Source organism: Coloeus monedula (genome assembly GCF_965178545.1).
Source record: "Coloeus monedula genome assembly, chromosome: 5".
NCBI classification, from domain to species: domain Eukaryota; kingdom Metazoa; phylum Chordata; class Aves; order Passeriformes; family Corvidae; genus Coloeus; species Coloeus monedula.
This window is the reverse complement of record NC_138785.1, coordinates 11,903,233-11,930,957: the sequence shown is the minus strand read 5'-3', so window position 1 is coordinate 11,930,957 and position 27,725 is coordinate 11,903,233. Positions and strand designations below refer to the sequence as shown.

Below are 27,725 nucleotides of genomic sequence, written 5' to 3'. Positions count from 1 at the left end.
AGCGGAAGATAAGTCTCCATTGCTTACACTCATACATCAGCCATCTTGCATGTTCATCCCAGTGTCAGAGGGTGCTGTGCCCCTATAAAAAGCACATTTTCACATTTTTTTTTCTGGGTACCCAGAAGCCCTTTCTATCTTGGCACAGTGATGAGTTCCAAGAAAACTCTTAGACTGCCTATGTTGTGTGTTTGATCTCCTCACTTCTGAGAATAAATAATACACTACCCAATACACTCCTCAGATTTTGCTGCAGCAGTGGACAAAATACTTAACTCACAACTGTCGTTTTAAATATTTTTTTCAAATGGCTGTGAAATGGTTGCTCATCTGAACATCAATACTCTATTTAGAATGTTAATTCAACTAGGAAACATCCTCAGAATTGAACATTCACTTTTTCTTCAGATGGAATTTTAAAATTAAATTTGGCTGATTCCCCACAGTGTTTTTTGTGTCCTTGATCAATACTTAGGTATGAGATTTTTTTCTGCTGAAAATTTCATGAAGTTGATCAGTTGTTGCTTTCTGCTCCTTGATCCATTCTGCTCAGCTTGATTTTTGTTGGTGGTAGCAGCAGTGGAGCAGCAAAATGAATTACTGGTGCTGCCTGTCTCTTTACCAGAAGTGTTTGTTAGTTAGCTAATCCATTCTTCATATCCTTCCAGTCAGGACAACCTGTACAGAAATGGCTTTTTTCATCAAAGTCAGAGAACATACCACTTAGAGTACCATTTTCATCCTGAAAGTGGAAAATTACTTTCCTTCTGGGAGGCACAAGCATTCAGGCACACTAATGTCTTTGCAACTTTAAAACCACCACACAACTCCTTAGCAAAATAAATAAATCAAGCTGTCAGACTTATAATCTGTGCCCAAGAGTCTGAGTCTTCCAAGGCTCAACATATAGGGCCAGAATTTTGTCCCTTTGCGATGAAAGTCCTGTGAGTAAGCAGAGGTCCCTGTTTCACAAGTCATCAAGTAAATCATTGCCCTTTCTGATATGTCTGAAATGTTTACTCTACACATAAACCATGCATTGGCTGATTGAATGTGAAGACTCAGGATTTGGGATTTTTTGATTTTTTGATTTTTCCTAGTTGACCAGAATGTCTGTGGTGGAGAACTAGGCTGTAAGAGAAGGAAAAGTGAAGCAGTGCAGTCACTGATGGCGTGAGCAGTCATTGAAAGGAAAAGCATTTGCAGGACCCCAGCACTAACATTCATCTATCTGTGATTTCCAGGCCTGTTTTATTTACCAAGGTTTTTAGGAATACAGAGCCACCTTGTAAAGAGCTCTCTCAGCAATGATTTATTTTGTGGCCAACAGGATGACACCAGTCTATAGTTAGCCATGTCTAGTCTGTAATCAGACTCAGTGGGGCAGATTAGGTGCTCTCATAAAGTGAACATGGCTGGAGAAGATTGGCAGCAGAAAACAACACAGACACTGAAGCAGCTGGACTTGGATAACCAGTACTCTAGGAGGCTGGAGAAATTTGGTTTTGAATGTTTTCCTTAAATTTTGGGTTAAGAAATAAAACTGCCATTCTCTAGACATAGCACCAAGTCCCTTCAGATTGTAGGAAATTGTTTATTTGAATACATTCATCTGCTTGATTATGTGTTTTTTGTATTTGTTTAATGGTGGTGATCAGCTATGCTATTACAAGAATTAATCCCATCAGGAGCAGTCTTGCAAGTATGGAAAACCATAACCTTCAGGGATTATGATTCATCTGTGTTTAAAAGGAACATACAGACATTAAATCAAAGTTACATCACTGAGCATCCTGAGATCCCTGTCTCCTGGCTTAGTACAGCAAGAGGAGAAGGCAGATGATGGGCTTTGCTGTATGTTGCTGAAGTTGCTAGGGAAGTTACTCTCCCTGACTGGTTTGTTGTGGTGTTAGTGCTGGGCAGCAGAAACAAACGATGTGCTGGCTGTTACTGGTCCCAGCCAGGTATTCTAGTTTGTGTTGATACCGGTGCTCATTTGTGTTGAACAGCAGGTGCTGAGAATTAGCATATCTTTATTTTTGTCCCCTTGTGGTGGGGGTGGTGCCTTCCCCAAGAAGGGAGGAGTGGCAGCCAGAAGTACTGCAGTTTCAGATTGTTACTGCTAAATACAATGCTGTCTGTTTGAGAGGGAGAGAGTAAGATTTGCAGAAAATTGAAAATTTCAGGGAGGAGGGGAATAATCAGAAGCAATCAACACAAGTTCCTTGAAGACAGTGGCTTGAATACACTAAGCTCAGGTAAGGTATTTGTTTTTCCTTTAGAAGTAATTCTTGACAATTATGCATTATATATGTATGTATTCTTTTTGTTTCTGTGCTTGGCCTGGTCCTGGCTCATAAAGGTATTTGAAAGCTGTTTGGCCTTATGGAGCAATCATTGGAATATAGGCTTTATGTTGCATGTAGTAGCCCAAAGAGACTTATGACAAATATGCGTGGTCCCCTATTACATGAAAAGTCTGCTCTTTTAGTTGAAGCTAGCTCTAAAGAGGCTGTTAATAGTGTTAATATTCTTCATCAAAAAAACCCCTTGGGAAATAACTGTAGATTTCTATTGCAGCATTATGTCAGATTTGCTTGTTATATGTTTCTGGTAACACAGTGCTTGTAACTTAGAGTTTCCCCTATGCCTTCTTCTTTTTCTTCTTTTTTTTTGCATAAAGCATAGAGCCCAACCAAAGTAAACCCTACAATATGCCAGTTTTAGTCCTATATGCATCTACAGTGATTTGCTGTGAAAGAAATCTTGAGCTATCTGTATCTTCTTGAGAAGTTGCATAAGTTAGAAAGTATGGATTTATATATTAGTAAATAAAATTTGCATTATTTCTGTTCTTTTATCTTTCCTAGAAGCTCTTTGGTTTGGTGTCCCTATGAGAGCACTGAATTAATCTTTTCCTGCCTATTATTTTGGGACTAGCTTTTCTTTTTCTTCTCCTCTTCAGTAGCAGAAGTTGATGCCTCAGTATTTCCTGTCCTCTGAGGGTATACTGTTCTCTTATCCTCTGGAGGCTGCTGTAGAAATTGCTGTAATATATAAAAAAACTGCTTATGTGATTAGTAAGTTTAAAGGTTTTACAGATTTCCTTATTAGTTTCCATTTAAGGATGCACATCCAGACTCCCTATTGTCTCTATTTGGCCCAAGGGCCTTTTGTGGCTGAATAGGCTGTTCAGTGTTTTTTAAAATTTATAAAAGTCATAATTAGCAAGTTGAGCATTGTTACAAGTTGGTTCCTATTGTGTCTGAAAAAATACAGATGCAATCAGGCATACTGAGAGTTACCTGCTGTGTAATCCCAAGCTAAACCCAGAATGATTTTCTCAGTCATGTACCTAATGTTACCCAGAAGTCCTATCAGTGAGTTGGTCTCTTTATTCCAGATGGATTAGTTTAGGTATCACATGCGTTTGTATATCCCATTTATCTTTTATATGATCAATTCTACTTCAGGTTTTCAGTAAGCAATTTTCACTTTAATCCCATCAGTTGATGCACACAGCTTCTTTACAGGCTAGCATTTAGCTTTCTTGTACCTGCATAATGTCTAGGTGGAGCTTCCATCTTTTTATCATTTTTATGAAATACAGGTTTGTCTTCAAAGTAATCTCAAAGTTGCAACTGGGTTAAAAAAAGGTACTTGAATATTAAAGAAAAGGAATAAATAATAAAGAAAAGATAGTCAAAGGCAGACCAGAAGTTTGCTGACCTGTGTATTATAAATATAGTCAGTATGTGGGGTATCAAGCTGGATTGAAAATGGCAAGAAGCAAGGTTGATAGTAAGGAGTTGTGTGTGTGTGTGTGTGTGTTCAAGTGGATGTGGTAAGTCTAACTGAGCTCTGTCATTTGCTAAAAAATAATCTGGAAACCAATTCTAAATTACTAGTAGGATTATTATTTTGTCTTTAAAAAAAGTCTAGTGTGCATCAAACCTGCTCTTCTTGTTTTACTAGACATGTCTGAGTATGTGTTATAAGCAAGTTACTCAGACTTTGTCAGGGCGAAGTGGCTTACACTGTGCCTGAAATTAAATAGCTGCTAGAAAAGGGAGGTTGAGTAGACAAGAAATGAGCATAGGTCAATGCTTGCAGGAGGGCCAGACTTCCTTGAAGGAGTCAGTCCACGGCCATCAAAATGCACTGGGAGAATTAGTGTTGTGCGCTTTCAGCAGATGTGGTAGAAGCTGTGTTCCCTCTTGTGTTTCTAGCAGTTACTGCATTTCTGTACTGCTCACGAGAGAAATGATGACAGTTGCATTTCAAGTATGAGGATGTCTGGCCTTTCTGGACTTTTTTCTGTAGAATTGGTGAAGTTGTGTTCTGTGAATAGATGGATAGCTCTTAGATGCCATTATATAGATGGAAATAATCAACACTGGCATTTTTAGGACTTCAAAAGATCACAGAAACACAGAATGAACTAGGTTGGAAAAGATCTTTGAGATCATCAAGTCCAACCTAAAAAAAAATTTTTTACCAGTAAAATGAACTTTATTTCAATGCTCATTAAAAAGCTTCAAAATAACACAAACAGAATTAGCATTTCCTTCATTTTATGTACCCCACATGAAAAATGTATTGTTTAACAAGAGATGAAACATAAGCATTTCTGCATGCTACTAACACATTTCACCACCTCATTACCAGATAAGTACTTTGGACTGCAACAATCAAAAACCTTAGGACAGAAGGATTTCTTCTGGAAAGCCCTTATGAAGGGGAAAGATACTGGCTTTTTCTGACATATCCAATTAGATGTCCTGACAAAAGAAAACTACCTTGGCCTCTACAAATGCCTATGAGTGTTTCAATTACAACCTTTTGAAGGAGCAGTACATTTCAAAGCAAGGACTTCTTTTCATCTTTAGTGATGCAAATGGTTAAATACTGCACAGAAGCTTACTATGAACTCACAATTCCTCAGGAATCTGAAAGTTGCCAAGGCAATTTTCCTTCTAGGATAGTCATGACCAACACTGTTACTATTCTTCCTCCCACAACATAACATATCCCAGACAAGTCTTAAGAAAAAAATATAAATAGTTTCCAAAACAATGCATTCCCACCCCATTACATATGACAGCCAAAACATCTTCTGTCATGGGATGAAATAATTTGCTGCAAGTGCAGTGGCTTAGTCTGGGTCCATGTTAATGGTGTTTTGATCACTTGGATGACATTCACCATTTTACTGAGGCATTTCAGAATTTTTGTCATTTTCTCCCATGTCTTCAGTTTTACAATCACTCTGTTCACTTAATGGGTTTTCCTTCTTAGGAGAGTCAACTTCTGGTTTTGGTCGTGTCACAACGGGCTCACAGACATTGTTTAACTCCTGTAGCTTTGCCTTAATTTCACTTGAATGCACAGCTGGATCCTGATCTAAGCTCTTAGCCTGTGCACTGACAGCATTATTCATCCACTCTACCTCTTCATTACCACACTTCTCTACTTTCATCATTTCCATCTCATCGATATAGACATATTTCTCATCTTGATTCCTGAATTCCCCAGCCATTGTAGCATAGCACCGGAGCCTGTGTCCCAATTCTTGTACCTTGGTCATTCCTCTGCTTCTTGATGGTGGATTTCAATTGGAGTACCTAATTTCTTTAAATCCTCTAATTTTCCTACATATACCTGCTTTACTTCATCCTCACCCTCTTCATACAGCCAGGCTCCTGTCTCTGCTAGGAGGGCAGGGAATCCCTGCAGATCCTTTTCACAAACAAACTTTTCATGTGGTCCAGACACCTGGTCCCTGAACTCATATACATATTCCTCCACTGCATTCTTTGCATCATTTCTTTTTTTCTCCAGTTTATCTTACATAATCATCTTTCCCTCTCTTTCAATATACATATTGAAATCTTTTCCTAACTGCTAAACCGAGTTAACTTCAATGGGTAGTTCCCCATTTTTCACTTTTATCTTGCGTTTTTTAGCTTCTGGGGGCTGATCATTTGTATCACTTAAGTTTTCAATAGGCCTCTGGTCCTGAGATTCCACTTCAGTCTCAGCACTGGCATCTTCACAATCTTCACTTTTAACCGGTTCTCCTACAGATGCAGTGGACACACTGAAAATGCCATGAGTATTGACAGGGACTTTCACTTTGATTTTAGACTTCTCTCCATCTTTCTGGGCTGCCATATTCTGGATAACATACATACCAATTTTTGACTCAGGATATGAGACTCCATTAGGATCAGAATAAAAAGCTTCTGGCTCAAATGGACCTTTCCTATAGAATGTAGGTACCTTAGAGAAAGGTGCCGCATGATTTCTGCTGAAGACCTCATGGACTCCTTCAGTGTCCTCTGCTTTTGTGTTCCACAGCAGAGATGTTGGAAAAGGTGTAGCATCTGTCACAGAGAACTCTCTCACTTTAAAAACTGGAGAAAGCATGGCACACTGCAGAGCACAGCCCCTAGCTATGGCTTCATCTGCATTCAGTGTTGTACTGACATCCTTGCCAAAGAATTTAGCAATCCTCTCTTTGACAGCAGAGTTGCTCCTCCCACAATCTCTACAGCATTTACATCTCCCACTTTCAGTTGTGTTTGTTCCATTAATGAAAGCAGAGGCATCTCTATCCTTTGCAGCACATCAGCACACAATTCTTCAAATTGTGACCTGTTCTTTTTTCCAGATACACCAGTATCATTCATGAAACACTTAATATTTATGTGTTGGGGAAGATGAAACAGGAAAGCCTTATAAATATGATTGCCTGACAAAAGATTTTGGGAATATGAAAACTATAAGCGACATTGAAATGGAAGCCACCTTTGAGATACCAAGTCTTAGTTACTGAACAACTGGAAAACAATGGTATGGCCGACTGAAGGTAATCCCCTCTTGATTGAACAATACCCTCTGCTTGCAGGCAGGTCCAAGGGTCAGAGCAGACCCTACTAGCTCAGCAGAAGGGGTCCAAAGAGTAGTTTTTAGAAGTTAAGATGTAACACTCTATGGTAATATAAGAACTCTTATAGGCTGTATGTAAATGCTATAGGATTTGTATCTTGTATTAGATTGGTTAGTGACAATTAGTACAGAAGATGATTTATTGTATTGTACAGTACAGAAGTTGATTTATTGTATTGTAACCAGGACTTCAGACACTCTTACTAGACTCTTACTATAGACTCTTACTATTCACTCTTACTACGCTCTGACTCTTACTATAGACTCTTACTATTCTCTCTTACTATTCTCTCTCTTTACTTACCCACTTACTCTCTTGCTCTCTTGGGCCTGCTCAGAGCTGCCAGCTGCAGCTCTAAGCAGTGCCCCTGTACCCACGCCCTTTGCAATAAACCGCATGTTCCAAGATCTGACTACAGAGATCTCTCGTCACCATCCGTCTACGCCCGGTCCAGACTGAACACCCTGCACCCGCAGTCTGGCGCCCAACGTGATTGCCGAACCCCCCTGCACCTACAGTCTGGCGCCCAACGTGCTTGCCGAACCCCCCAAGAACCTACAGTCTGGCGCACAACGTGATTGAAGGCCCGGTTCAGCTTTTTCCATCTGTGGGAGACTTCTCCATGGACGGTAACTAAAAGACCAGTTATAGCCACCTAGAACGTGTCGTGAGCACAGCATACTGTTGCTGCGCATCGTAAAAGCCGGAGCTCTATAATTCTGCCGAGGCAGCCCTTGAGCACGGGGATTACCTGGAGCTCTTGGAGGGAATTGCCTGGCAGTCCTCGAGCACAGGCGGCCACTGCTGCGCAGCGGCTACCTGGAGCTCTTTGAGGAAGTTTGCCGTGGCACCCCTCGAGCATGGACACGCTGCTAAGCAGTGCCGACTGGAGCTCTAAGGAGGGACCCTGCTGCGTGCCCCGAGCACAGGCGAGTAGTGCTCAGCACCGCCCGCACTGGAGCTCTTAGTGTGGACCCACCCGTGAGGTCCTGAGCACGGAAAGCCGTCGCCAAGCGACGCCTAAAACCGGAGCTCTGAGAAAGGACCCAAAAGCAGCGTCCTGAGCGCCGAGTGGAGTGCCTGGCCAGCCCCCCACGACGGACCTCTGAGTAAAGACACTGCTCCTACGACATCATCTAAGTGAGTATCATACTGGTCTGATAATGGGACAAACGCACTCTGCCCATGACAGAGATCTCTATAAGCAACTTAAGCATTTACTAAGCTCTGGTTCAAGACAATTACCTAAACAGGAGCTAAAAAACCTCTTAGAATGGACTCTGATTAATTTCCCAAATACTGACCGTTCAGCAGTCCACACCAGAGACTTTTGGGACTCAGTGGGAATCAAATTATTTAATGCCATATCACGCTGGGACAAGAGTACCGCAGAACTCATCCCGGCTTGTGCAGCGTTAATGGAACTATTCGCCACGCCCCCCCCACCGCCGCGCAGCTCCGCCCTGCCTCCTCGCCCGCCGCCACCGAGATTGGCCGTGCCGGAGTCACGGAGCCAGTCCCCCGCGGCCCCGCCGCCACCGAGATCGGCTGCGCCACTCCCGAGCTCGGCCGTGCCATCGCCGCCCCCGCCAAGCCCCATCCCTGCGCTGCAGCCGCCCCCGCCGGGGTCCCCCGACACCGTGCAGCCGTATCCCTCCGCTGCCCAGCCATATCCCTCCGCGCAGCGCAGCCTCGCCTCAGAAGCCGCGAGCAGGGAGGGAACGGATGGGAATGATGCAGCTCCAGTGGCAGGGGAGACAGAGAGCCCCTCTGCCGGAGCTGATGCTTTAAATCTAACACAGGTTAACTCTGAAAAGCAGCCAGATTTGTTTGCAATGAGCCCCAGAGTCCCGCCAGCGAGCGACAGAGATCTTGCAACCCATAAAGAGAAAACGAGTTCTGAGAGTTTGTCAGCGCTACCTTCTGAATCAAAAAATCCTCCAAAGTGCTCAGATTATGCTCAATTAACAGATTGGCATGAAATAAGACTCCAAATCTATAAAGATGAAAGTCTTAGTTTATTAGCTAAGCCTGTGATAGCTAGCCAACAGCCTAACAGTCCTAAAACGTGGGCTCCCATCCCCACTCTTGAAATTAAAGAACTAAAAAAGGCTGTAAGATACAGTGGCATTTGCTCACCGTATCTTAAACAACTGCTAAAAAGTACCCTAAAAGGAACACATCAAACTTTAAAACGCATTTTAAATCAACAGAAAGGGGGAAAAGCCCAGGCTACACCTCAAAGAAGGTTGAATAAAGCCTTGTATGTTTTTAATTTCTTGAACAGCTCTGCAGAAGAGCCTGATCCCCCCATTTTCAGATATTTCTTAAACAATAAAAAAGCAAAACTGAAAAAACACCCCCCAGTTTTAATTAAGAATTTAGCATCAGGAAAAATAGAAAGACCATACAATCTCAAAATGTGGGGAAAGGGATTTGCATGTCTCTCCACAGGTGAAGGAACCAAGTGGATTCCAGCAAAGAAGGTGAAGCTGTACCACGCATCAAAGCCTGCTGTCAGTTCCACTTCAGCCAGTGACCCCGCGAGTGGGAGCCGAGAAGCCGTCACCCAAATGTGAACTCGGCAGAACCACTGAGAGAAGATCGTCTGCCAGAAACGGCTCAAGAAAAGAATGGAGTTCTAGTATTATTTGTGTAGATGCATGTTATTTTTAACCTTTTGTTTTTGTTTTTGCAGTGAAGCTTTACCTGTAAATCAACCAAAGACAAATGTTTGGGTTGCTTTAGCCAAATCTGCAGGCTCCGATACCATCTGTCTGTCTGACACAAGCCATGACAAACCTTTCTCAACTTATAGAGTGCCTTTCCCAGAAGGTTTTAGTACAGTTACAAAACCTAAGGGACCTAGCTAACCAAATTACAACAGATAACCCGTCTTGGCTAGACAGTTTGTTTAATGGTTGGAGCTTTGCACCCTGGCTAAGGGAACTGTGTAAAATAGGCTTGATTATTCTAGTAGTAATAATTATAGTTTTAGTAGCAGTACCTTGTATACTTCAGTGTGTGCAAAAAATGACGAGTAGGACTGTGTCTAATATCTTAGTTGTTCATCGGAACGGGGGAGATGTTGGGGAAGATGAAACAGGAAAGCCTTATAAATATGATTGCCTGACAAAAGATTTTGGGAATATGAAAACTATAAGCGACATTGAAATGGAAGCCACCTTTGAGATACCAAGTCTTAGTTACTGAACAACTGGAAAACAATGGTATGGCCGACTGAAGGTAATCCCCTCTTGATTGAACAATACCCTCTGCTTGCAGGCAGGTCCAAGGGTCAGAGCAGACCCTACTAGCTCAGCAGAAGGGGTCCAAAGAGTAGTTTTTAGAAGTTAAGATGTAACACTCTATGGTAATATAAGAACTCTTATAGGCTGTATGTAAATGCTATAGGATTTATATCTTGTATTAGATTGGTTAGTGACAATTAGAATATTCAGTACAGAAGTTGATTTACTGTATTGTAACCAGGACTTCAGACACTCTTACTAGACTCTTACTATAGACTCTTACTATTCACTCTTACTATGCTCTGACTCTTACTATAGACTCTTACTATTCTCTCTTACTATTCTCTCTCTTTACTTACCCACTTACTCTCTTGCTCTCTTGGGCCTGCTCAGAGCTGCCAGCTGCAGCTCTAAGCAGTGCCCCTGTACCCACGCCCTTTGCAATAAACCGCATGTTCCAAGATCTGACTACAGAGATCTCTCGTCTCCGTCCCGACCGTCCGAACCCACACCGAGCACCCCCCAGACAGAGTTCCTACATTTATGTCTGTGCCATTTGAACTCATAAATTTCTTCAGTTTCTCACATTCCTGATAGAGATGAAGAAGAGCCCAACCTTGGTTTTTGGATCTAGTTTGTACTTTAATTTTATTTCTCCACAAAAGTAATCTACCAGTTTTCCATCAAAGTTTCTCCCACCAAGGAAAGGGTCAAATGCGGTGCCAAGTACCTTCAGTTTACTCTTGTTGAATGCACAGGCTGGTACTTGAAATGCAGAATGTCCCATATCAACAAACAGCTATCTGTGGCTTTTCTTCAGGAGATGGAATGTCTTCCATAATTTAGAGCTACTGCTGTCATGTCATTCATTAATCTAAGACAATTTAGGTCAACAATCTGAGCTGCATCTAGAAGGGACCTCCTTCCAGCATCTGTGAAAAATGATGGAACAGAAATAAGTCTGTTACTGGCTTTTTTCAGGTTACTCTCTGCAGTCTCCTTTGATTTAGTCAATAGCATAGCTGAAATCTGTTCCATACTGAAGATGTGCTCCTCATCCTTGTACATGACCTTTACTCCAACTCCACCACTCTTCATGGGAACCAAATCATAGCTCAACTTTTTTTTTCCTTCTGAACAGAAGGATCATTAAATGCACGGCCATGGAATCCCTTGAAGTTAGATACAGTGTTGTGGGCATGAGTAATATGCCGGTTTTTAGGCATTACACCAATAGCTCTGTTTTTGGATCCAAATGAAACCACAGACGGTGTGCACTGGTTGCTGAACTTGTTGGTGATGGTTTTGATGCTGCTGGCCCACGCCACAGCGATGTAGCAGCTCTGGAAGCCCAGATCAAAGCCCACCACGGCCATGGTGCACTTGTAACTTTGGGGTTAGGGTCTTAGGATTCTGTGATACGGTCTGAACTGAGAGAACAGGCTCAGTATTTCCAACAGCCCAGCTCAAAGCTTTTTAAGAATGGTATCTGCATATATTAAGCTTTCTGATGAAAAAATGCGGCTTAATCTGGTGTAATGCTAGAGTAGTTGTTCCATAAACTTCGGATTCAGTACAAAAATACATTTGGTTTTGAATTCATGTAGTGTTTTGATAATGTTCCTGTTTGCATCTTCTCTATAGAGAAAGCCAAGTGCTGATAAAAACAAACTTGTACTTTTATGGTTGTGTGCAACTGCTGCTTTACTTTTCCTCCCCACATTTTTTAACATCATATAGTAGTAGAAAGAAGCAAAGTATACCAGCTACTCCTCCATCTCTTTTCCACAATGAATAGAAGAAGGAGCTCACTGGAAAAGAGAAAGATGCTGTTTTTCTTTAAAAGTCACTTTTAATGTTATTACAAGCTATGTTACTGAGATTGAGAGAGCATGTAAAATGAGTAAAAAGATTTGTACTTACTTCAAGTATGTGCGAACAACATTTGTGCTTAACAGTGAAAACATGAAGACCAAACACCTTCAGAAAATACGTGCTAAAAAGATTTGTTGTTCTTATCCTAGAAGGAAGTACATACTTTCATAATTATGCCAAATAGAATTAGTGTTCCATCATAACCTTCTGAACTTTAAGTCTAGCCTGTTGTAAATAATTTAATCACAAAGGAATTTTAAGTGTTACCTGGACTATTTAGAAACCTGTCTTGAGGATCCAGAACAGAGTTGCTATTTAACTTTTTCTGTTCTATGCCATGAGAAACTGTTGCAGTGGGGATACTGCAACATGCATATATCAAACCAGGAGTCCCGTGGAAAGGAAATATATATGGACAGGCAGATTCTTGCTAGATGTTTCAGAGATGTTTATTTCTCCAGCTGCATGGCTGGGGCTCTGCCCAGGAACTGTTCCAGTCACCGGACCGAGGGTCCTTCACCCGCACAGGGAACACAAACCAACCAATGGGAACGAGGCTGAGCAGGGGCAGGGAAACCCCGTGTCTGTGCCCTCAGGGCCCCTCTGCCAGGGCTCCATGGCAGGGGAGGGACCCCAACACCTCACCCGTTTTATTTTAATAAAAGGAGAATGAAAACAACTGGATAAACATAACAAGAACAGTTTCAAGACAAAACAAGCCACCCTCCTGAGTCTTTAAATGTCCAATCAGATTCTGTGGAACATCTTAGAGCTGACAGAAGGGAGACAGAACTCTCTGAGCATGCTTTGTGGGGAAACTGAGGCAGGAGAGGGTTTAGCTTCTTCCCTCCCCCTTTTCATCCCCCACTCGGCATTGGAAAGGGATTTTTGGGGAAACAATTGGCAAAAGCATGGTTTTGTGAGGGAAACCATGGATAAAAAAACGGATTAGGAATACACTGGGGGTAATAGGACATAGGGTAAAAGGGAAAGGTGGGATTAGGAAAGGGAGACCGTAGGGGGGCTTACAATGGACATATTGTCTAACATGACTACGATTTTTTGCGTATATACTGCCTTTTACAGGAACACCATCAGGCCCAGTGACCTGCGATGCTTGTAACCCTTTTCTACCTCGTATAATTTTGAATTCCACGACTTCTCCATCTCCCAAGCTTGGGATGCATTTTTCAGGGTTATTCTTTTTAATAGCAGTTCTATGCACGAATATGTCTTGCTGGTTGTCACACCTTGTTATAAAACCATAATTTTGCTTAACATTATACCATTTTACTATCCCTAAGATCTTAGGTACTATGATGTTTTCCTTTTTTCGAGTGGCTGCTGTTTTCTGTCTCGCTGCGTCTTTGCTCTCTCCTTCGGTCGCTCCCGTGTTGGAATTGTCGGGGCTGCTGGTGCCTGCGCGCTCTTCCCGGGGTCACGTCCGGGGCTGCGCGGGCCGGGCCGGGCCGAGCCGCTCAGTTCTCCGTGCGTCGCCTCCTCTGGTCGCAGCTTCGCTGCCGCTGCCAGGCGCTGTACCCACGTCTCGGCCGGGCCCCCGAGCGACGACTCCCCCGTGCCCTGCTCCAGCGTGTGTTTCGGCTGGGCGCGGCTCCGCTCCACCACCGCCGCCAGCCGCTGCCCGCGCGCCGCCCCTTTCGGCCGGGCGTTCCCGGGGCTCGCTCCACCACGCGCTGTGCGGGGCCGTGTGGGCACCGCCGGGTCCCGCCGCTCCCGCCGCGCCTCGCTCCGCTGCTGACACTGCGGCTCGCGTGGCTCCGCCCGCACGCGGGAACTGCCTCGCTGCTGCTCGCAGAGCGCTCGGTGCACGTGGCCTGGGTCGCACGGTCCCTGCGCCAGGCTTCCCTTTGCCAGGACACAGCTGACATTGCTCAACAGCCTCGGTAACTAAATAATATTCATGAAAATATTCTTCCATTGGCATATATTTTGACTCCAATATTAACTGTGTCCAAACGGTTTTCCAAAAGCCCTTCGTAAGAATTAAATCCCAAGAAACATAGAAAAAGTTCTTAAACAACCATGCCAGGAAGTGTTTCAGTTCTTTTTGAGCTTGAATTAAGCTAAAATTTACAAATCGTTGTTCAAGAATCATTTTAAGTTTAAGATAAATGTCCATATGTGGCTCTGAGAGCCAAGAGTCTTCCCACCGTTCCTCCATAGTTTAGATATGGAATAGCAAAACAAAACCAAGAAGAGGAATCCAAAGTTTCCAGGGTTTACTCACACAAATCAGTCGCTTAGGGATCGGGGATCGTTCTGCTCACAAATCTCCACCATTATGTTGCAGTGGGGATACTGCAACATGCATGTATCAAACCAGGAGTCCCGTGGAAAGGAAATATATATGGACAGACAGATTCTTGATAGCTGTTTCAGAGATGTTTATTTCTCCAGCCGCATGGCCGGGGCTCTGCCCAGGAACTGTTCCAGTCACGGGACCGAGGGTCCTTCTGCCCGCGCAGGGAACACAAACCAACCCATGGGAACGAGGCTGAGCAGGGGCAGGGAAACCCCGTGTCTGTGCCCTCAGGGCCCCTCTGCCAGGGCTCCATGGCAGGGGAGGGACCCCAACAAGAAACTGCAACTTTTTGTCTTTGTTTCTTCTATTCTGCATGTGTTTTTTTTCATTTCACATTCTCTTTTAGAAAGCAGAGCTTGTTTTTCTATCAGTATCTTCTAGTGACAGGGATAGTGCTATCAATTGTTTCTTATTCTAAATTACTTCTGATTTCATTTTACAAGTGAAGAGGATGGAAATACTGATTTGTGGCTGCTGCTTTCACACTTTGTCGTGATTTTCTTTATTGTTGCTTAAGAAAAGTGGCAAGCCACCATTTGAGATTCAGAGCTTTCTTACTATGGTAGTACCCTGAAGTTCTGTCAGCTAAGACTGCATTGCTTTGCTGTGAGGATAGAACAAGTGTCACATCTTCTTGTGTGGCTTTGAATGTTTACTGCCTTAAGTTTCTAGTTGGATACTTGGATTTTTGACATCTAGAGGAGTATGACTACTGACATTTTTAAAAAGAGAGAATATTCAGAAATTACCCCTGTATTTTTCTGTAAATTCCCCCCCCCCATTACTAATGGTTAGAAAATGAGTCCCTAGAAGCTCCAGGTGACCCATGGTGGTGAAGGTCATAACCCATTTTACTTTGGGAGGGGGGGAAGGTGAAAGAAATGTTAAGTTGCAATGAACCTCTTTTCCAAGCCTGCTAAATTATTTTGTTTATTTTATTGCTTTGTCATGGAGAGACCAAAAGCTTACAGGCTGGAGGTCACATAAGATTTTGGCATAGTGGTGGAATGTAGAGATGAGCATATGCAAAATTCTAAGTTTACAGATGTGCTAGATGAAATGGTAAATCCCCTGGTAAATCAATATAACCTAGCTATACAATATCTCAGTGGAAGCTTGAGGCTCTGAAGAACAAGGCTGAAGAGAAATCTGGCTACTGGAGAGGAATTGCAGGTGTATGCTTGTGACTCTGAAGACAGCAGAGATTTTGAAGATTTCTTTTGGAAGAGTGCAGTGGGGTTGAAGGAGTTGCATGGCTCTGTGCAGACTTACCTGGCACTGAACGGAGCTCTCCCAGGCCTTGGAACACAGATGTAGCAGGATAACAGAGATGTATCACTCGAGACCTTTTCCTACAGAGAGGATTTGAAAATTTTGACCATTTAAAAATGCATTTATTGGAAGAGGAGTCTTTGAAAAGACTGCAACCTCCAGAGAAATGGCTTGCTGGCATTGAGAATTTATTCTCTTGTTGAAGAAGAACTTGAAATTGAGAAATGTGATAGATTTGCATAATGCCTATTTTTTTTCTTTAAAGTATACCTGAAAAGAGGTAGAAAACCAAGGATAGCATAGCAGATGAAGTGATGTAAGTGTACAGAACAATAGACAATTATTAGCATAAAATTTAAGTGCAATAAATATCTCTGAGAATAGTAGTCAGGTATGTAACTACCAGTTATGACTACACCAGCTTTCAGTGCAGTTAAGGTTATATTAGTTGAAGTGCAAGCAAAGCTGAAACACTTTTGTGCAAATACCAAGAGCTTGGGGGGTATAAAATGGAATAATTTGAATTGTAAAATATTAGACTGGATATCACAGCCATAAGGTAATAGCATAGAAGTCATAGCAGAATATGAATATTGAAGGATACAACTGAAACATAGAAATAGAAGTTATTGAGTGGCACTATAGTACATGATATTATAATGTTATCAGAGTGTTGCTTTAATAACTTAGAGGAAATGCTAGTGAAACAGAAACCACACTGATTGATATCAGTTCAGTGAAAGGTGCTAAGACTTCTGGAGGGTTGGTGGATTTCTGCAGCGCTGAATCTGGAAACAGGTAATTGCAATGGAGTAAAGATAAAAATTACTGGGCACATCACAAGAGAAACCATCTTTGTGAATATCAGCTTGAGAGCAAGTGCTGCTGATAATGGTAGGTAGGGCCAAGATAGCGTGGTTTAAAGGTATAACAGTTTTTAAAATTTGAAAATAAATAATGGGACCAAACCCAGGTTTTGAGTAATGTAGTTTCAACTCAGACTTGTATATCTTGAGGATTTATATGGGTTTGGTCTTATACATTTTCCTGAGAGATGGGTTCAGGGAAGGATTATGAGGACTGGAAAGCATTTCCTACAGGGGATGAATTAAGAAATAAACCCGAAACTCTGCTTCCTTTAACACTTCCAGTAAGGGAAAAAAAAGAGAACATACATGTAAAATAAAGGTCATTGTTGGCATAACAATGTGGATAATTTAGATATTAAGGCATTTACTTTGTAAATTACAGACAGTTCTTGTAATTTAACCAGTCTGCTTCTGTAACAACGTTCCTTTGGGGATATAGAGACAAAGCTATCTAGCTACTTTTAGGCTTGAGCTAAATACTATGTTGTGGCAAGTATTAGGTTTTGATGTTGCATGTTGTTGTAGGTCTGATGACTCAGAGGGCTCTTTCTGTTTTTTAATGAGGTTGGACTAATCCTGTGTGTCCAGCATGTGACTTCTGAGTTCAATTTTGTGTTTGGTTCAAGTCAGTTTGTCTTTTTCTTTGTTGAGATAGTCCAGGCTTTACAAGGAGTAACTTTTTGTTACTAGTTTCTTAGGAGAATTAAATCCAATTAAGTTGAAATGTCACTGCAACACACAAAAAAAATTGCTCTAAGCCTTTCATTTTCACATCAAGAGAAAGTTTAAAGGACTTAATGCCTTTAAAACAGACAATGCTGTAGCTGACTGGTTTCTGACCCTTGGTAATTTTTTTGTGCTTGAAAGGTAATCACAGGAACAATCTTTCATTCTCACACATTTCAAAAGCAGCAGCACAGAAAAACAAGGTGACAACATTTCCCCTCTTTCACCTGCTACTTTTAGACTTCACAGTCTTCCATCCACCTGGACAAAGAGTCTGACGTGACTGGTCTCGACACTTGTGCTAATGGCAAGGGAGATGTCTATGCATCTCCTAACACAGTGATTCTTAAATGAATGTTACTCTCTTGCTAGAACAAAATAAATGTTGAATCTTCTTATTTTGGTAGAGCAGGAGAAATCAGATGATGCATCCATAGACTAATTAAATATAGCAAAGTTGGATTTGAGGAAGAAAATAAACAATAAGCAGCAGAATAAAGAAGTTGTGTGGGTCTGCTGGGAGGTGGGGAAATAGTGTTCTAAAACAAAAGAGAAATGTTGGGCAGAAGTTAAAACTTCAGCCATATTTACTGTGAATGATCAAGGAAAGTGCCAGCTTAGTGGCATTTCAAACAAAATGCAGAATGTCACTCTTCCTTTGATTTATTTATTTTAAAATTCTATTTGTTTTAAAATCTTTTATTTTAAATAATTATTTTAAAATTTTATTTAAAAAATGCTGGGAAAGGAAGGAGACAGGTAAGTTTGAGAAACTGCACAGTGCCAAGTTTCTCTGGTTGCATCTTCCATCTGACATTCCTAATTGCCCAACTGCCTAAAAGAAATAAAGAAATTAATTTTTGAGTAATTTATGAATTTTTTTTGTCTCCCTTGTAAGGTGTTAATATACAACAGTGAGCTGAGGAGGGGGTGGGTAACCGCAACAACCTATGCTGGATAAAATGAGTGGAATGCTTTTATAACATACTGTTTGGGGGCACGTGTGTGTGCTTGCAGTCTGAAACTTTAAAGAAGTTTTCAGAAGAATGCAAGAGCTACTTGCCAGGAGAATTTAAAAGTTTCTTAAACTTTTTTGTCTGAACTGCTGCACAAGTTGTTCTTCTGCCTTGAAGTAAGATGGGTAAAGTTGTTTAGGCTTACATCTGAAAATTCAAGAACAGGAGAGGGGAAAAAAGTCCTGAAGCCTCCTGAAGTCAATGATGTTCTATTTGGGATAAGAGTTTTAAGGCTGTTACACACCAGTTGCAGAAAGTGTGCCCCTCTACCAGCTGAAGAAGAGCTGCTGGTCCCCAGAGCCAGCCACCTTAGCTGGGCTTGTTTAGAGAGCTAGAAGAAGCTGTTCATGAGTCTTAAAAACTGACTCCCTTCTGACCTGGACCCTGAGGTTTTAGTGTGCTGCCTTTTTACCTCTTTTTTCCCTTCTAGGCCTACCAGCAGCTCCCAGAGAGGGCTCTTTCCGTAATCCTTCTCATGTGTTCTCTGCTTTGTGTTCCCACCAACTCTAATGACTTTCCAGGCCATACTCAGTTGTTATTTGTTATAGATATGTCTGTCCCTCACCTTAAATGTGTTGCTATATTTGGTTCTTTCCTTTCTGTCCCCAAACTTTCCTTCTTTTTGTGGCATCCTATTCCAATTAACTCTCTGGTGGCTCTTTCCACGAAGTCTGCAGTCTTGAAGCAGACTTTGAAAAGTATGTCCTGGAACTGCATTTCTTTAGAAAATGCTTTCTTAAGAAACACTTTCATTTCATAAGTTAGATAATATCCCCAGTGGGATCAGGGAGAGAATTAGAAGGGTAAAAGCCTAAAAACTCATGGATTGAGATAAAGACAGTCTAGCAGGCAAAGCAAAAGCCACACCCACAGGCAGAGCAAAACAAGGAATGAATTCCCTGCTTCCCATGGGCAGGCAGGTGTTCAGGCATCTCCAGGAGAGCAGGGTCCCATCACACGTAACTTGGGAAGACAAACAGCATCACTCCAAATGTGCCCCCTTTCATCCTTCTTTCCCTTTACTTTAAATACTGAGTGTGATGTCACATGTTCTGGAATATCCCTTTGGTCAGCTGGGGTCACCTGTCCTGGCTGTGTCTCCTCCCACCCTCCCAGGCAACCCCAACTTCATCACCAGTGTCACAGCATGAAAAGCAGAAAAGGCCTTGGCTCTGTGTAAGCCCTGCTCAGCAATAACAAAAACATCTCTGTATCATCAACCCTGTGTTCAGCACAAATCCAAAACACAGCCCCATAGCAGCCCCAGGAAGGAAATTAACTCTAACCCAGCACATGTGGTCTCTCCCTAAATATGGAATACTAAAATCAAAGCCTCTGCTGGCTCTTCACAGGTGAGTTAGTTTCTGTGATAGTTCTGGAGGTAAAGCACTTCTGTTACTTTCATGACGGTTGTATGGAGAAAGGTCAACCAAAGCAGAATTAGTGCTATTAAAGAGAGCGGGAGGAGTTCCTCCTTCCTGTTATTACCAGGAGAAAAATGATGGTGAATTCCAGAACTGCCTGGAACTTACAAAAGAAATTTTGTTCCAAGTACTTGATCTCTTTAATCTCAAAAGATGGTACGTTGTATTTTATTTTGTGGGTGACTTGATTCAGTCACCTTTTAGCTAGAATGTTTTGGAGCGCAAATGAACTCCAAATCTCTTGAATATGCTGTCAAAATATTTTTAATACTTATAGTTTAGATATTCCTCAGATATCATAAGTTTAGGGGGAGGGGAGAAGTAGAGAAAAACTGTTTTCTCAGCAATGTCGTATTTCTTTTATATATATGTGTATATATATATATGTAGGTGTTAAGACTGATGAAACTTTTAGTTCTAGGATATGATGCAAACCAAAATGGTTAAGAAATTCAAAGGTGTTGGGGACTGCAAACTTTAGATAAAATCCTGTATCTTAAAGAGTACAAGCTGCAGTCTTAATATGGTAATTTGTCTCTTGTAGTAGAAATGACCACTGAAACTGATGCTACAGCATTTTTGTATTTTAAGTTTGCTTCTATCTTTTGCATGTTTATAGATATTGGAAGAGAGAGAAATAAATCTTCTAGACGCAAAAGTTCCAGTTATTGCCACTCAGATACTGTATCTTGCAGAATGGAGTGATATAGTGCAATTTTTTTTGAAACTGGTTACTGTGTCCTACCTTTGTTCATTTCTTTATGGGATCAGTGTTCCCAGCAAGCCACCTCCTCCAGGCTGGCTTTACTACTGACTTATGTATAGGAGCTCCTGGTGAATTGAGCTATGCAATGCTCATTTACTTGGGATTTTTGTTTTGTTTTGTTGAAATGGCAGGTTACAGGTTTGGGTATTTTCATTCCTGGAGACTAGAGAAAGGAATCTGCTGTGTAAATAAATTTGTAAGTAAGTAGTGACCAAAATACTAATATTTAGTTGGGGTCTACCTGCTCTGAACCCATGGGGTCACAATAGTGGCTGGACTTGTCTTCACAGTTGTTTGCATGTAACTGATGTCTTGAAATGTTAGTTGGTGCAGTCGCTTTTGAATAGGGTTTTGAAAGACTGACTTAACCTTCAGTATTTATTTTCAAGTGTTATGGAAGATAACTTCTGTAACCCAGTTTCTTGCTGGCCCAAGAGAAAGTTATAGCCAGTGCTGCAGCATGGCTGTGGCTGAGTAGACACGGGAGAAGGAGGAATTTACGAAGTGTTGCTTGAAAGTATAGTTGTAAATTTGAGTAAATATCATGGATTAATTTGGATTTTTCAGGAATCTTCTTGAGCAAGGACTATGTTTGAGGCCCTTCATATGGGAGTTGTTGTCCTAAGGCTGCAGTTACACCATCATCCTAAGCTGACACGTCTGTGGTTCTCTGCAGAAGGATTGCCGGTGGGGGCACAGTTTTGTCCTCCGTGTTGGGCTGGCACTGGCATTTCTGCAGCCGGGTAGATCAGGGAACAAACAGCTTGGTTAGGTTTTCATCGAGGTCAGTTCCCTGAGCTGACGGCATGGCTCCATCACAGCTGCTGCTGCTGCTGTGAGGAAGGAGGGCTCCCTTTCCCAGGAGCCTGTACCTGTGTCAGGTCAGCGGCTGCTCCGGCGCAGCCCGAGGGAAGTTGCACTTCGAACACTTGGTGTCACGGTGAGGTGGCTGTGCTGAGCAAAGCAGTAGATTCTTGCTCAATCTCTGCCTAGCGTGGTGCACAAAAACCCCATGGGACAACTCCCGCAACAGATAAGTGACTTCCTTCTCACAGGGCACGTTTTCAGCTGGATCAGTGTCAGTAGCTGGAAGTACATCGTTCAGTGGGTGTGTCAGGTGATACCTGTTGGCGATAAGTGCTTATTAGTATTATCCCTTTTAGAGGAAACAAAAGGCAATACTTTTTTCCCCCTCCCCCAGAAAGATCATGTCTGAATGCGATCTGGGAATGAATGCTGGGAAACTACATGAATCATTTAGGAATTTGCTTGACTGGGGAATCTGTCAGCAGAAGGGAAGATGGAGCTGTTCTGCATGGTTGCTATTTTTTTCAGCTGAAGGGAATACCTTCAAGCCAAGCCAGCATTTAATTTTTCATTATCTGTCTCCAAATAGAATAGCTCACCTCTTACAGCCTTTTTTTTCAGGAGATACTTCTCTTTTAAGGTCTTGTTTGGTTTAAGACTTTTAAAAAAGGACTTGCAAACAGCCATGATAGAGGATGAGGGTGCTGGTTGGTTTATGTGGTGCACAATTATGCCACTGCAAGGTCATGCATCCCTTGGAAGAAGAAGTCTGGAGCTGGTTAGGGATTCCCATATCAGCTGGAGCTCCTATGTTATTTTTAAAGGCATAGTGAGGTAAGGGTGACTGAACTGAAAACTTACAGAGGATAAAGTTATTACAATATGGTGTGTGTGATTCAGCATAAAATACAACTGAAATAACCATGTGAAAATGGATAATTATTTAATGTTTCTGTTACCTTTCTTCTATGAAAAAAAAAATCAAAGTTGTTTTCAATGCTCAGTAAAGGGTGTCCGAGGAAATGGCATGACTTAGTAACTTGCTGAATATTGCAGGCATGTCATTTTTTAATTCTAATTGTTTTTGAAAAGCACAATGGCCGACAAATTGTAAGAAGAAACATTTGAACTAGTTAAGGATGATAATCTGTTCACATAGATTGCTATGGTACTTGCAGCCTACTGACGTATAAGTGAAAACGACAAACATTATTTGATCAGCCCAAGCTTTGACCTTGCTGGAAGGTAATAAGACAGCCAGGAGACAAAGTAACGGGGTTGAGCAGCTAGAAAGAAACTGAAATTTTCCCTGGGTATAATCAGTTAGCTTGACTGCATGCAGCCAGCTGATAAGCATCTTTAACTTCGTATAGAAAGGCATGAATAACTTTGTATCGCCAAGAGATACCTTCTGTAGATAGCCTAGTACTTAGTGATACTTGGTATATAGGTCTTGCCTGTCTTACTTTAGGGAGGAATAAAGAACAGCCCAAACCTAAAGACAAGATTCTTTTGTAAGATAATTTTTTCTACTGCTTCCTACTGTTTTCTCCCTTTATATTAAGGTTGCCTTTGCAGATCTCTGAAACCTTCTTTGTAATGCAGTCCCTGAATTTATGTCAACCAGGAGTTTTCTTCCCTGCTGATCAGCTGTTAATGATTTTCAAGGTAAAAACTTAAATATAGATTTAAGTATAGATTTTTGAAATTTTTACTTAGGTATGTCCATATTTCTGCCTATTTGAAACTCCTGCCATGTATTAATTCTTTTTGCTGACTCTGCCTTTAACTCTCATTTCCTAAGTCCAAGGCCGAAAACCTAGTGTTTTGTTTCAATGTGAAGGGATCAGGGATAGAATGGAGAGTTTTAATGGGGGAGCACAACATGTTATTTATATTTCATGACCTAATAAAGAGACAGTATGAGGAATTAACAATATCTCTTTGCTTAAAAAGAGTATAATTTTTGAAGACAAAATTATGGACTGATTTTGCAGCTTTCCTTTTGAAGGCTGTTTTCTGTGCTGTGTGTTGCAAAGAGTAAAGAAGTTCTTAATGCAAAATGATGTGAACTAAAAATATTGTACCTTTTCAAAGGAAGAGAATGGGAGTTTAGAATGTATTTGGCAGGATCTCTGAGGACTTGAAGATGTAAGTTCAGGTGTTTTTCTTTTTGACATAGCTAAACTAGTGAAATTGGGCAGTCAATTTTATTGACCTTGTTTCAGAGGTTTAGGAGATTGCAGTATTAAAAGGCTTGTATTTTAACTCTTTACCAAAATATCTAGAATTATAGGCAGTACTAATGAAAGCTACAAGGTATTATGCACTGATTTGATGTTGATCTGGGCTTATGATCTGTAAGAAAACTTGGAACCTAAGAGACTGCTGAAAGTGTTGTTTCAGGGTAGTGCATGCAGCCATGAAGGTGCTTACTCCCTTTTGTGCTTGCAGTAGTGACCCCCTGCACTTCCTGCTTTGGACAGGTACAGCATGGTGGTTGTCCGAAACGAATAAAATATGCTTTGGTAGCTGTTCTGCAGGGTGAAAGAGTTCCAGATTTTTCAGTGGGTAGCTGTTATTCATGCTAGCCTTTAAGTACTGAAGTCAATTTTGTGCAGGTTTTATATGATAAAACTTCCTTGTAATTTAAAAATGTACTCAAACATGCTACTGGGTTTCTTGACTTCTAATGTTTTTGTAGAGGGTAAGAGGTGGGTTCACATCTCTTCAAGTGATCTAAAATGTGCTTTTCTCTCATTGTACTAATCAGATGTGAAACTATAAGGCTGGTGCTTACAGTAACTACATGTTGCAGCTCTTTCTGTGTCGCATGAATCAAATAGATCTGATTTTTCCCTGTCCATAGAAAGTGATCATGAAAACTCTAACTTCAAATGCAGGGAGACAGGGGACATCCAGCAGAGAAATAGATAAATTTTGTGGTCTATGAGCTGTCAAAATGGTCATCTGTTCTAAAATCATTGTTTCTAATGACACAGACTCCTCCACCTCTTTCTCTCCTGGCCACTCACAATGTAATTGTCTGGTCCAGTTTGTTTATAAATTATGTTTTTGTGATTGTGTGTGGAAGATTGTTGAGAGGGACCTTAGACTCAGCATGCCTCTGTCTCTAGCCATGAGAATTAAATAATGCCTGTCTCTTGAACCAGTGGTGTTAAATAACTGAGGATAATATCTTTTCTATCTGAGTTCATGCTAGGAAAGAAATTATCTAGGACAAACATTTAAAGGTGATACATGACTAAGTAGTTTCCCTAACTGACAGTTTCAGTCTGAAATGGAGGCAGAAGGGAAGTGGATTATTGAGCTAGAAAGTCTTTCTGCTACTTCAAGGAGACCCAGTTCTGCAGCTGAAGACAGACATGTCCTTTGGGGGTTGTTTACCTTTAATTTTATTTTTGTGATCCCTGGTTATGTTGACTGTCTGCGATAGCCTTTGGATGCCCATTGAGTTTCTAAGTTAAAACCAAGTTTGAATCCCATGATCTCTTATACCTTTTAGGTCTGAATAATATTCAGACATTGTCAGATTAGTTTAGCTTCTCTGGCAAACTTCCAGGGAACAGGCACCTTGATTATTATTGCTGTGGAACTGCTGGCCCTGCTGCCTTGCGTTTCCAGGTACTGGCTGATATGATACGTACCAAAGTGTGCGGTCTCAAGGGTTCTACTGCTGTGTACTGCTCTTACTGTTCCCCATGATTTACATGTTATGGCTCCTATGCAGAGCAAGTGGTGCACAGATGTGATAAAAGGAATTTCTAGGCTGTTACCACTTTACTGATAGATGAGTGCAAGATATGTACTATCTCCCCTGGAGGGCAAAATAACAAAATCAATATGCACATCTCCTCCTGGAACTTCTTTATTCCTTTTAATAGCCTTTCCAGAAGCCCTGTGTATTCTGTTTACCTGGCTTTTTTTTTTCCTTTGCTGGAAAATGAATGCTTTCTTAATAGAGCTTTACAACTTGTCTCATCTCCTGACATTCTGTGTTTTGCAGTTCTATATGGAGTATAGATATCTGTGCATTACAGTAATTACTGCATTTAAGCATAATTAGAGTTTAGCCAGTTACCTTTATTTGCTTTGATAACTTAGGTTTCATTCAATTACTGACAGTTTTCAAGGCTTTTCCATCTGGGACCAGACTCATAGGTTCTGATTTTCTTTATTCTACTCAAAGAGATTGCTTCAATCAAGAATAACTGTAAGTAGATGAAGATGCTGTTTAGGGTAGATTTATAAAGTGCTTAGAAAAGGGACTGGAACTGATTGGTTCACAAACCAATAAGGAGGAAGGTTGCTGTTGGATTTCTAGAACATTGTTCTCTAGAACAAGAAGGGCACCAATGAGCTGTGTGAAAGGTGTGCAAGGTATCTATCTAAGAGGGAACCAGCCAAAACCAAAGCAGTGCACATTTGGAGACTACAGAAATTGTTTAGCTTGCAAAACTTGTTTGTTGTTTTTCTTGAAAACCAAATAGGTCTATTGCAAAGACTGTGTTCTCTGTTGTTAAAAACACAGTCTGTGGCTGTAAAACAAAATAAAGAATTAATTCCATTCAGCATATGGAGACTGGTAGGAATGTCTGCACTACCAGTTCCAAAGTTCCTTTTGCGAGGGTCCATTGTGGCTGGGTTTCATGTGTCCTCTGGCCCAACCAGCCAATTTGGGTGGATTTGGTCTCCAGTGCTGAATATGCTCATAGTGTAAGATTACAGTGTATGATAAATATCCCATTTGTAAGTGCTGTATGAATCATCTTCCAACAGCTGTAGTCTATCAATTTACAAAACATTGGCAGCCAGCTGCACCTGCATGATGGAGCCTCTGGTAGCTCATTTTGTGCACAACAGCGTCCTTGTGCTGGAAATTGTAGGTCAGGTTTTGAGCTGACCACGAAGTTATGAGGTTATTTCAAGAAGGTTATGAAGATGGGGTAAAAGAAGTATAGCTGCTGATGCTCAAGGAAAATAAGAAAGATATGTGCGGGAACGAACAGAAAAGTTGGAGCAGCACCCTCTACTGCTTAGATACATGTTGGGACTGCTTGCATGTATTCTTTTCCTTGCTTGCCAGGGTGTTTGATAATGTAAGGGAAACTAAAGGACTTTTAGTTTTATGCCAGTTCTATAGAACCTCCATAGGAGGAAAAAATTACTTGGTGATTTGTCTTCAGAACATCATATTTTTGACTTGGTTATTTTTCAGATGTACAAAGTAATAGTTAAGTTAGGTCTGCTTTCACTGTCATAGAACTATTGGAATTGGCTGTGGTATGGCTACTGGAAATTACAGGACACAGCAGTGGCCATTGCTTGGGAGATAAACACAGTAAGAAAGTGAATGTAGAGGTAAAAGTAGGAATGAAGGGGCCCACAGAAAGATACAGTGCAGAAAATGTAACTTGTCTTTCAGCTCAACAGTTGAGAGGAGCTTGATCAGGAATTAAGAGTTGTAGTTCTCCACCATATAAAGATGTCAATGCTGCTCTCTGAAGAATAAAGGCTTCTGATTTAGAGACTGAAACTGGTTTCTGAAGCCCATGTGCTGAGGATTGGGCAGGTTTTTTTTCTTAGACTGCATAGGAGTATTAAAATCCATCTGACAGCCTTTACTTGCTTGATTGTATAAGGGCCATACCAAGAATTCTTTTTTTGAGAAAGGCCTTTACAAAAGTGTTGCATATTAAAAGCATAGAATATTGCGGGGATTAAAAGGAAGATCTCTAGAACTACTTTTCTGCCCTTATTTTCTTATCCTTACAACAGTATGAAACGGTGCTGTGTTAACTGCAATTTGGACAAAAATACTTATTTTCAAATCTCCAGTGGTCAAAACTCCTATGGAACTTAATATTAAAATAATTTCCAATAAACAGAGGAGAGGTTTTGAAAAAGAAGCAAAGATCTCTTATATGTGTCAAGTATAGTTTTTTTTCATTAAGTTCAGCTTATGTAGTTCCAATAAATGAAAGCTGCTGGGTTGGTTTTCTTTTTTTTTTTTTTTTGGGGGGGGGCGGGGGGCGGAGAGGAGGGAGCTGAAAGAGAGAAATGCACAACTCATTTCCTGAAACCACAGAAGAAAATGTTCCGAAAGAACTGAGAACTCTGAGAATAGTAAACTTTTATAGTTAACACTTGGTATTTTGTTAGAGCTATTGTTCCCGTGACGGCGATGGAAATAAAAGGCGATCTACCCTCTTCCCCCTGCCCACTAAATGCATATTTGAGCTTTCTAGTTATTTACATGCCTATAGCCAAAATATATTTTTAGTGGTATTAATTAACTGTGGAAATACCGCATAAAATTATAGCTTCTGCATGAGGTTCTAGAACTACTGAAAGGAAACTAAATTTTTCTTTCTTAGGAAGTGTGAGGGGTCACCTATGTGACCTTGGGTTTTTTCCCCTATT

General features: G+C 41.2%; 1 protein-coding gene and 1 pseudogene across 4 annotated transcripts in view; one reads left to right on the top strand and one right to left on the bottom strand.

Annotated features, from left to right (window-relative positions):
* INPP4B (inositol polyphosphate-4-phosphatase type II B) overlaps positions 1 to 27,725 on the top strand; it is a 337,675-nt gene that overhangs the window by 16,529 nt on the left and 293,421 nt on the right. The window lies entirely within an intron of this gene.
* On the bottom strand, positions 5,156 to 11,579 carry LOC309573003 (heat shock protein 105 kDa-like; annotated as a pseudogene). Its single transcript has 2 exons — positions 10,743 to 11,579; positions 5,156 to 6,710 (listed from the first exon to the last, which is right to left on the bottom strand). The product of its transcript is annotated as a heat shock protein 105 kDa-like (transcript).